This window comes from Zingiber officinale, chromosome 10A (assembly GCF_018446385.1).
Source record: "Zingiber officinale cultivar Zhangliang chromosome 10A, Zo_v1.1, whole genome shotgun sequence".
Taxonomy (NCBI): Eukaryota; Viridiplantae; Streptophyta; class Magnoliopsida; order Zingiberales; family Zingiberaceae; genus Zingiber; species Zingiber officinale.
This window is the reverse complement of record NC_056004.1, coordinates 51,059,642-51,071,013: the sequence shown is the minus strand read 5'-3', so window position 1 is coordinate 51,071,013 and position 11,372 is coordinate 51,059,642. Positions and strand designations below refer to the sequence as shown.

At 33.4% G+C, this 11,372-nt stretch overlaps 1 long non-coding RNA gene across 2 annotated transcripts; it reads left to right on the top strand.

Moving 5' to 3' along the window:
* Window positions 1-6,644: 6,644 nt before the first annotated feature.
* LOC122026172 lies at window positions 6,645-7,698 on the top strand. 2 transcript variants are annotated; one of them, XR_006124042.1, is made up of 2 exons: window positions 6,645-7,212; window positions 7,295-7,698. It is a non-coding gene; the product is annotated as an uncharacterized LOC122026172 (long non-coding RNA). The 2 variants fall into 2 exon arrangements; XR_006124043.1 differs by having other exon boundaries at window positions 7,275-7,698.
* Window positions 7,699-11,372: the final 3,674 nt, after the last annotated feature.

The following is an 11,372-nucleotide window of genomic DNA, read 5'->3' as shown; positions in this document are numbered from 1 at the left end:
TGTTCTCGGGAAGGGAGCATTAGGCGTCGATCCAACTTAGATCCATTTCAGAAATCTAAGTTGAGATCGTGACTAGATTCCGGTCTCGAGGAGACGGAATCTAATTACTATTTTTATTACTATTATAACTGTACTATTCCTTTTAAAACTTTGCTAACACTTTGTTTTGTAGGGTAATTTTGCATTTTGCCTCAGACTAACGTTTTCGTGCATGTTGCTGGAAAACAGAGGTCCGGGTGCCCGGAAGGGATCCGGGCGCCCGGGATGCAAACTTTATCCCCTCGCCGTGTCGCCACGTGGAGTTTCATGTTTGGACGAGCTACGTCACACTCCAGGCGCCCGGAAAGGATCTGGGCGCCCGGAGCCTCCTATATAAGGAGGATGCACCCTGGAGCAAAGAATCATCTCAGAACAAGATCTTCCAAAGCTTGCTCTTCTGTGTTGTGCTCCTGCAACACTGCGAGGCTTCTCCGACAAGTGTTGTTTTTCTTTTCCTTATTATTGTCGGTATTTTTTATTTATTAGCATTCCTGTAATTTAAATTGTGTAATCATCTTTTCGAATTGCTAGTAAATTATCCAACAAAAGCACTCAATGAGTGCGGGCCTTGGAGTAGGAGTCGACAAAAGCTTCGAACTAAGTAAAACGACTCTTGTTAGCATTGACCATTTTATTCTTCCGCTATGCACTCGACTCGAGTTTTTACGATATTTTTTAATCGCTATTCACCCTCCCTCTAGCGAATTCATCGATCCAATAAGTGGTATCAGAGCAGGTACCACTCTGATTTGGTGCAACCACCAATTAGACAGGGGGTGAAACTTTTTTTATTTTTTTTTTAGGTTTTCAGTTTTATGTTAAAAATCCAAACTGGCATCGTTGTCTTTTTGGGAATTTTTTTCGTAGTAATTAAGCTGAATTGGCGCAACACCAATTCAGTTTTTCTATAATTTTATTATGTACTACTAATCCATGACCAAGTCTTGGGATTTCTTGTCTCTTTGTCTATTTGTGTACAGGATAAAAATGTCTCAAGTCGAAGGCTTCAGCACAGTTCGTCCCCCCTATTCAACGGGGATGACTTCCCCTACTGGAAGAAGTGAATGGAGGTTTACTTAAAAACTGACTTCGACTAGTGGTTCAACGTCACCAGAGGATACAAGGTGCCGGTCGACAACTCTGGAAACCTACTAGACCCGGAATAGTGGACTCCGGACATGAGAAAGAAGTCATCGACGGACTACAAAGCTTTCAACACGCTGCAATGCGGGTTGACAAAGGAAGAGCTGAACCGAGTGGGACCGCACCAAAATGCTAAAGAGTTATGGGACAAGTTGATCGAACTACACGAAGGAACGAGCGACGCCAAGGTAACTAAGCGTGACCTTCTGTTAAATAAAATATTTAATATTAAAATACAGGAAGGAGAAACAGCGAATCAACTTCATGCGAGGATCAAAGATATCTTCAACGGACTCCACGCGATAGGCCACCAAATGAAAAAATCGAGACTTAATAAGGTACGCTTTAAATGCTTTTCCACGTAATACATTGTGGGCATCTATTGTGGATGCCTACAAAATTTCAAAAAAATTATCAAAATTGAAATTAAATGAGTTATTCTGCGAGCTAGAATTACATGAGCAGACTAACACCGGAACCAAGAAAAGTATTGTTTTGTTTGCATGTTCCTCCAAGGAAAGGATAAAGACCAAGCCTGAACCTGAAGTCGAGTCAGATCAGGATTCTGAAGACGAAGAGTACCTGGTGAACCTGGTAAGGAAGATGTTCACCAGGAGGAAGAGGAGCTTCAGGAAAAAGGACCTGCAGAAGATCAACTCCCCGATTGAACCAAGGAACGTGACCTGCTTCAGGTGCAATAGGAAAGGCCACTACAAGAACAAGTGTCCAAGATTGAAGAGCGACAAGCCGAAGACATCCAAGAAGAAGACTCTCAAAGCGACTTGGGACGACTCATCCTCAGAAGAATCAGAGGCCGAAGATCAAAAGTACCAGAGTCACCTCACGTTGATGGCCTGTGAAGAAGAATCGGACGACAAATCGGAAGACGGGTCCGAACCCGAATTGAGCCACGAGTCCGTACTCATTTCTGAAGGTCCCGAAGAGGTATGTTTTAATTTGAATAAGAGATTTTTTAGAATTATTGCTTGTTTAAATAAAAAAATTAACTACAATAGAAAATGAAAATAAATTGCTCCTTGAGGAAAACCAAAACCTCAAGGAACAAATCATAAATTCTAATCCAATTCAAGACCTAACACTTGAGGAGGAAAATTTAACACTAAAAATATAAAATAATAAATTAAAAAGTATGTTAGAAAAATTTACAACAAGATCTAAGAATTTATATCTAATTTTAAATAGTCAAAAAGCAGTCTACAATAAAATTGGACTTGGCTACAAGTCAAGTTTAAATAAAACATTTAAATCATTAATAACCCAACATAAACAACAAAATAAAGTTTGGGTTCCAAAAGCATGCTTAACACGCAAGTAGGAATTAACCAATATTACATATCTAAAGATAAAATATACTATATCAAATCTGATAAACCAAATCAAAAATCAAAACACAAACCTAGATCAACAAAATCAAAAAATTTTAGAACCCATCAAAAATTAGGTTATCATCAAGTTAAATATAGTTATAAAAGTAATAGACACAAATAAAGAATTAAAACTTAAAAATAACAGACCAATAATTCAGGGGGAGACCCCAGAAAAGCTGGCACCTCCAAAATTAACCTACCCGACAGGGTAACCAAAACCAACCTACCCGGCAGGGTAATTAGGATTAGTTCAAAGGGATAATAGTTTAACTTGACCAATGGTACTGGTAAATTTTTGGATGATAGTACGTTAGGGAAGCTTTGTCTATGTATGTCTAGGAAGATATGACTTCAACCTGGTGCATTTGGCTTAGTGGAACTAATCGAAGCTACCCTTTATGGATCATAACCAGTTAGACCAAGGTTTTGTATTAAGTTCAGTGGATAAAACTATTTGGAAAACCTCGAATGCATGGTTACACTAATGATATCCAAGTGACTCATCATAGCTTAGAAATTTATCCAAAGAATGTCTATTAGTTGAGCTTAAAGCTAAACCTGAATCTAACAAAAAGTTAAATCAAACCCTAAAACTAAACATAATTCATCTCACAAAATTATACAATTCCCTAATTGAAAATAGATCGGGTGAGATGATTAAAAACTGAACTTTAAAAATAAATTAAATTACATTAAATTAAATTAAATCAAATCAAATCAAATCTAATCCAATAAAATTAAATCAAACTAAATTAAATTATTTTAAAAATTCTTTTTAACTTTAAATTTTCTTTAACTTAAAATTTATATTCAAAATCTGTTTAAATTAAAAAAATTTTGAATTTCAAAATCCTTTTAACAAATTTTTTTAAATTAAATTTATTTTAAAAATCTTTTTAACCTAAAATTTATTTTAAAAATCTTTTCAACTTAAAATTTATTTTCAAAATCTTTTTAACATAAAATTTATTTTAAAAATCTTTTTAACTTAAATTTTTTTAACTTAAAATTTTTTTAACTTAAAATTTTTTTAACTTAAATTTATTTTAAAAAAAATTTTAAATTAAATTTTATTTTTTAAAAAAATCCGTTTTAACTTAAATTTATTTTAAAAATCTATTTAATTTAAAATTTATTTTAAAAAAATCTTTTTAACTAAATTTTTTTTACTTAAATTTATTTTAAAAATATTTTTAACTTAAAATTTATTTTAAAAATCTTTTAACCTAAAATTTATTTTAAAAATCTTTTAACTTAAAATTTATTTTAAAAACTTTTTAACTTAAAATTTATTTTAAAAATCTATTAAATTAAAATTTATTTTAAAAACTTTTTAACTTAAAATTTTTTTAAAAAACTTTTTAACTTAAAATTTATTTTAAAAATAAAATTAAAATAAATAAATATAAATTAAATATAATCTAATTAAAATTATAGTAAATTAATTAAATCTTGGCCAATAATTAATTTAAACATATAATAGGAAATAAAATCAAATTCATTAAAATTAATTAAAAAAGCTTAAAAATAGTTGCCTTTGGAAAAAATTATAAATTCAAATTAATTGGTATAGGTAAAATTGATTTTAAAATTGATTTTATTATTAAAAATGTATTAATTATTTTAAATTTTAAAAATTATTTTATTATTATTATTTAATTATTTTAAACTAGATATAAAATTATTTTCTTATTTTAAAAATTCTTAATTAAAAACTTAAATATAAAATAATTTAAAATTATTTAAAAAAAAAAAAAAATTTTAAATCTTTTTAAAAATTATTTTAAAAAAATCTTTTTAAAATTATTCTATAAATATTTTTAAACTTATTTAAAGATTATTTAATTTTTTTTAAAAAAAAATATTTAAAAAAATCATTTAAAAATTATTTTTTTAAAAAATATTTTAAAAATTATTCTAAAAATCTTTTTAAAATTATTTTTAAAATATTTTTAAAAAATATTTAAAAAAAAGAGAATCTTTTTAAAATTAGTCTTAAAATATTTTTAAAATTATTTTTAAAAAATCACTTAAAAAAATCCTTTTAAAAATTCTTTTTAAAATTATATTGAAAAAACCAATTTAAAAATTCTTTTAAAAAAAATTATTTAAAAATCATTTTAAAAATCCTTTTTAAAAAATTATTTAAAAATCCCTTAAAATAAATTATTTAGAAAATCCTTTTAAAAATTCTTTTCAAAAGATTTCTTTTAAAAATTCTTTTAAAAATTGATTTAAAAATCCTTTTATAAATTCTTTTAAAATTTATTTAAAAAATAATTTTAAAATTTATTTTAAAAATAATTTAAAAATTTATTTAAAAAATCATTTTAAAAATCCTTTTAAAAACTATTTAAAAATCATTTTAAAAATTCTTTAAAAAATTATTTCAAAATCATTTTAAAAATCCTTTTTAAAATTATTTAAAAAATCATTTTAAAAGTCCTAATGAAATTTATAACATTTGATTAACTTAAAATTTTAAACTGAATTAAATAATTGAAATAAAAACTTCAAAAATTAACTGTACTCTAAATTAAATCTTACCTTAAAACTTAACCTTAATTTAATTCAATCAATATTAATTTTAACGTTAGTCAAAATCTTAACTTCACTGTAATTAAATCATAATTTATCATTATTTACGATTGATTCAAATTGAACCTTAATAAATTAATACTAATTCTAAACTTAGCTAATCCAAATTAAACGTAACTTAGGTTACTTAATCAAATCCTAACAATTAAGTAAATGAAAAACAAAATATAAATTATAACTATTATTTTTAATCCATTGTTATCAAGTCAATTAATACGAAATTTAATCAATAAGTTAAGTAAAATAAAAGTATATCAATAAATTATTGATAATGATTAACTATTATTAAAGTTTGTAACAAATTACTAAGAATAATTGATTATTGATTAATTTCAATAAATTTATTTTTATCAAACAATTATACCAAGTATATAGAAATATTTATGTAAATAATATACTCGATAAAGATAAGTATTACTAACACTGAATCCCTTAAACACTTAGGTAGGAAAATGTGTTAAGGCTTTGAAGTTTAACCCAAACCTTAGTGTTAACTTAAGGAGGAGAGTCTGAGAGATAAATTAAGGGGGAGTAATAAATTCAAGAGAATACCAAATTTAGAGAGAGAATCATTTTTTTTTTTAAAAAATTGTCTCCTAAAGTTTATTTAAATATCTTAGATTGGTTTTCTAAAATCCCACCTCAATTTATTTTTGAAAATCTTACTTTAAATATTTTTCTGGTAAATATTTTCAAAAGTTTTATTTTAAAATTATGTCAAGTTCAGGGGAATAATCAATTATTTTTCATACTTATTTTGAAATTAGTTTTTGAAAAATATTTCCTTAAAATATTTTAAAATCTGTTAAAAAATCTGACTTATTTTTGCAAATCTAATTTGATAAATCTATTTTTGAAAATTAGATTTTAAAACAAAGTTTTGAAAATTAGATTTTAAAACAAAGTTTTGAAAATTAGATTTTACAAACTTAAGTTTAAAAATTGAGTTATTACTTGAAAATATGGTTAATTTTACAAAGTTTATATTTAAAATTACTCTAAAGTTTACAAAGTTATCTTTCTAAATTATTTTTCAAAATTTTTCTATGCTAGACTCCCCCAAGTCAATCAGACTTTAATTAAAATTCTTTATTGCATTTTCTCTTACTTCCTTAATCGCGTATTTTTCTATGTTATTTTTGATAAATGTTAAAGGGAGAAGGTTAGGTGGTTTAAGTTAGTTAAAATAAAGTTAAAACAACGAAATACCAAATATAAAACTGTAAAATACAACCCCCAAATATCAATTAAATAATAAAGTTATTTGAGAAATAATCTTATTGGATTTTTTTAGAAATTTTTCTGGATTTAATTGGAGCCCGTATGATATATTTTAAGGGGTAGAATTATTGGACTTAGTGAAAGTCTGTTTGGAATACCCCTTAAATCGGAGTTGATTGAGGAATAAACTTAGAGGTTAATTAAGTTAACCTAAGTTTATTAATCCCTAAATTCCCGATTTACTCTCCCAATCTTCTCGTTCTCTGCACATCGCGCCCGAACCCAAGCTTTCCTCCCGATTCCCCTCTTCACCGTGCCCTAGCCATGTCTCTCCCTCTCTCGTTCTCGCGGTTGTGATCGCACTGACCACCATCTACGTCGCTATTGCCCTAGATTGCGGACTGACGCCTGACATCGTCGCGCCTCCTCGTCGACTATGGAGTTGTCTTCCTCTCTTGGCCACAAGCACCAGGTGCTCGCCGGGAGCCGAGCGCGCGAGTCTGTGATAGAGGTAGGTTTCCTGAGTTTTTTTTTCTGATTCCATCGTTTGTCGATCTCCTTCCGTGCCCTGTTTCCTCCTCAAACACACCACCGGATTGTCATTGCATCGCCCACCTCCCCTCGCGTTCCCGACGATCTCCTTTCTCTGCATTTCCTCGTCGGCCATCCTCTTTCATTTGCGTTTCATGGGTCGGTCATCCTCTTTCGGCCTCAAGAAGGTATGAAGTGTTTCCCTTTCTTGTCCGATTTCTGTCGTAGTATGCCACCAGATTGACATGTGAGGGCAACTGGACAGAACGAGGCTTCGTGCCCAAGCGTGGAGGTAATAAACAAAAATCAGTTTCCATTCTGTGTATTGTGATGAGGAATTTTGATGGCTGACAGGTCATTGTAACTTTGGCTAGCACTGTTCGCCGGCGAACTACAGTTCTAGACATCCTGTTCCAGAAGTGAACCTTTCCAGCAGTGAATCAATGAAGGAGAAGTCCAGGTTGGATAAGTTGTGCTATAAATTGATTACATTATGTAATGAATTAGATTAAGGGATTAATTGAGATGTGGATTAATTTGAAGGTTGTAGTTGGTTGTTCTTGTTAGGTTGATGTGATTTATATTTGGTTTAGGGGAGTTTTTGGGAGGAATCATGTATAAACCTAATCTAATTAGGTTGTAGTATGGGTAAGGTTGATTGGGGGATTGTTGGAGAAGCTTGGCTATAGGGTATGCAGGTGATTTCATGATTTCGGTTTGGATCTATAGCTTGTTTAAAAATTCAGATTTGGGTCAATTGATTAATAAGATTTGGTTAGCTGGATTTGGATTAGAATCTGTGATGGTAATCAAATGGATTGATTCATGGGCTGAAGATGAAATAGATTAATTAGGTTGATTTACTCCATGGATTTAATAATGGATTAAATGAAGTTACACTAGCTTAACTCTAGGTTAAGTGGTGAATTGTATTAGTAAGCCTAAACATTAATCTAGGGTTAATCAAAGATTGTGTTTGATTAGGGTTACCCTAATTCGTTTGAGGATTTTATTTAGCTACTTAATTCATATGAATTTAGCTAAATAAAATATATATATTGACTGATGCGAGACTTTAGTATGGGATGAGCATCACGGCGTGGGACGTATTTTAGCACGATCGACAGATAAAGGCGGGTACTTCTTGCTTTATCTCTTTAGTACATTGATCTTAGTGCATGAGCTATATTTTCGGATAGTTCCTACATTTATCTTGACTTCACTCATATTTTTTTTGTGCTTGTAGCTGATCCACTCGATCTTTGAGCTACTCGTTTCTGTATCTATACAGTCTCTCATTGCTATCTATGATATTTAGCATATATCATATACTAGATATTAGATATTAGATATTGGATATATGGATACTAGATACCATGCTTACTTGCTTGAATGTTGTTATTTACACACCTTACTGAGTATGCTGGTTTCATGTAGCATACCTGTTTTCTGTTTATATATATACGATGACTGTTGTATTTTATGCATCATGTCATTGCATGCATGTCGACGACCATGTCTCCCTTGTGGTTGAGAGGGTCATTGGCTAGGGCCGCACGCTCGGCCACTCATGGGTAGTGGTAGCTGGAGCGTACCGCTTGTCCTGTCGTGCTCCCACTCGCTTACTCATGGGTAGTGATAGCTGGAGTTGCGAGTAGCAGGGACCCCCATCGCAGATGTAGCTAGTTAGTTACTATGCAACTGCCCCCTCGGACACTCGAGAGTAGTGGTAGCTGGAGTGGTGTACAATCTGTCATTATCCTGGCCTCTTGACCATACAGGGGTCATGGTACAGAGGGTGGGCGGGAGTGACCATCAGTGCATACGCTGTTATTATTATACCTGTTGATGTTGTTGCTTACTTATGCTGCTATTGCTTACTTATGCTGCTATTGCTTATTTATGCTGTTGTTGCTTACTTATGCTACTATTGCTTATTTATGTTGTTGTTGCTTACTTATGCTGATATGCTCACATAGGTTGAGATATATACCTGAGGTATGAGTTTAGACACTTGTTTGCTTATTGGTAATATGTATATACCTCATATGTTACCCATGTAGTTATGAGCAGTACTGTAGCAGATCTTTGCTATACCTGACCTTCTATTACTAGCCTAAGATATGGTTTTAGGTATGACCACTTATTATGATATCACTGTAGTATCTGTTATATTCCCTATGAGACTGTAAACCTTGCATCTTTAGTTATTTATTATGTTCATGCACTATCTATTCTATTATCAGCTGAGTCTTAGTACTCACCACCCCACAAATTGGTTTATTTCATCAAGTAGCATGTAAAGGATTTATGGAGTCACCTGGAGATCCTGTCCGTCAGCCCCAAGTCACATCGAGCTTCTCCTTTCGTTAGTGTTTCCTTTCGCATTGTTGGTTTTGTACTTGTTCTTGTATTTGTGTATTCTTTTATATGGAGTTTTGTTTTGTGGTATATTGTATTTGGTTGGGTGATGATGTGTCAAGCCGAGCCAACTCGCAGTTAGTTGTTTTGTTCGTTTCATGTTCGTTATTTTGTGATTTTCGCTGTGCTATGTTTCAACCGAGTGGGTTGCATTATTAACTACGTGGTTATGCTATGTTTCAGTCGTGTGGGCTACATTATTAACTGCGTGATTGTGTGTATATTCCAGCCGTATGTGGATGATGTATTTTGTATGTATGCCTCAGATTGTCATCGGTACAGGGGAGATGTTGTCGAAATTTTTCTGTAGGGACTCTTTTGGGGGCATGACAAAAATAAGACTAACTTAAAAACTTTATAATTATTTATTTTACTTGCATATTTTTTCACTAACTTAACTCAGGTTATCATTGCATCAAAAAGGGGGAGATTGTTGGTGCGGTTAGTACTAACGGTCTAACTCAAGTTTTGATGAATGACAAAGTAAGTTAAGTTAGTTTCGTATTGATCTAACACTTTGACGAAGTGTGCAGGAGAAATCCAGCTAGGTCAACGGGTCGACCTGATAGCTAGCACGAAGGCCAGACTGGTCGACGGGCTGACCCGATGTCTGGAACGAAGTCCAGCTAGGTCAACGGGTCAACCTGATAGCTGGCACGAAGCCCAGACTGGTCGACTGACTGACCGGATGTTTGGCATGAAGTCCAGCTAGGTCGATGGGCTGACCTAATAGTTGCCACGAAGTCCAGACGGGTCAAAGGGCTGACCAGATGTCTGGCAGGTAGGTTAAGGTAAGTCACTGGAGGAGAGTGACTGTGAAGACGCATTCCCTGGAAGGGAACATTAGGCGTCGATTCAACTTAGATCTATTTAGGAAATCTAAGTTGAGATTGTGACTAGATTCCGGTCTTGAGGAGACGAAATCTAATTACTGCTTTTATTACTATTATAACTGTACTATTCCTTTTAAAATTGTGCTAACACTTTGTTTTGCAGGGTAGTTTTGCATTTTGCCTCGGACTAACGTTTTCGTGCAGGTCGCTGGAAAACAGAGGTTCGTGCGCCCGGAAGGGATCCGGGCGCCCGGAAGGGATCTAAGCGCCCGGAATGCAAACTTTATCCCCTCGCCGCATCGCCACGTGGAGATTCATGTTTGAACGAGCTACGTCACACTCCAGGTGCTCGGAAGGGATCCGGACGCCCGAAGCCTCCTATATAAGGAGGATGCACCCTGGAGCAAAGAATCATCTCAAACCAAGATCTTCCAAAGCTTGCTCTTCTGTGCTGTGCTCCTGCAACGCTGCGAGACTTCTCCGACAAGTGCTGTTTTTCTTTTCCTTATTATTGTCGGTATTGTTTATTTATTAGCATTCCTGTAATTTAAATTGTGTAATCATCTTTTCGAATTGCTAGTAAATTGTCCAACGAAAGCACTCAACGAGTGCGACCTTAGAGTAGGAGTCAACAAAGACTCCGAACATAGTAAAACGACTCTTGTTAGCATTGATCATTTTATTCTTCCGCTGTGCACTCGACTCGAATTTTTACGATATTTTTTTAATCGTTATTCATGCCCCCCCCCCCCCCTTAGTGAATTCATCGATCCAATAGTATCAGCGCGGGGGGTGCTTCTCCTTGCGTGCCGATCGACCCTCTATTTTGTCCCCAGATGGAGAGTTGTTCCGACCGGTCCTCCTGCGGTGCTCAACCCCTGGATGGCAATGTTGCTTGCTGCGCCAGTCGCTTGGCTAGCGCCTTTTGCTGTTGCTGCTCGACTATCTTGGTTGCTCGAGCTTGTACGAGCATATCAAGTTCTTCTTGAGTGAGCGTCATAGTGTGAAGTCATCCAGCTTCTTCCATTTTCTCGGCTCGGATGCAAGTGTGTTCCCACAGACGGCGCCAAATTTGATTCTGTCCGAAAATCGAGGCGATGGATGCTGGGAGACGTGGCACTCCTGTTGCCTGTTGGTGGACTCCGAGTCAGAGAGACCTACAATCACAACAACGTTATGCCGAGCCAGGGAGGGATTC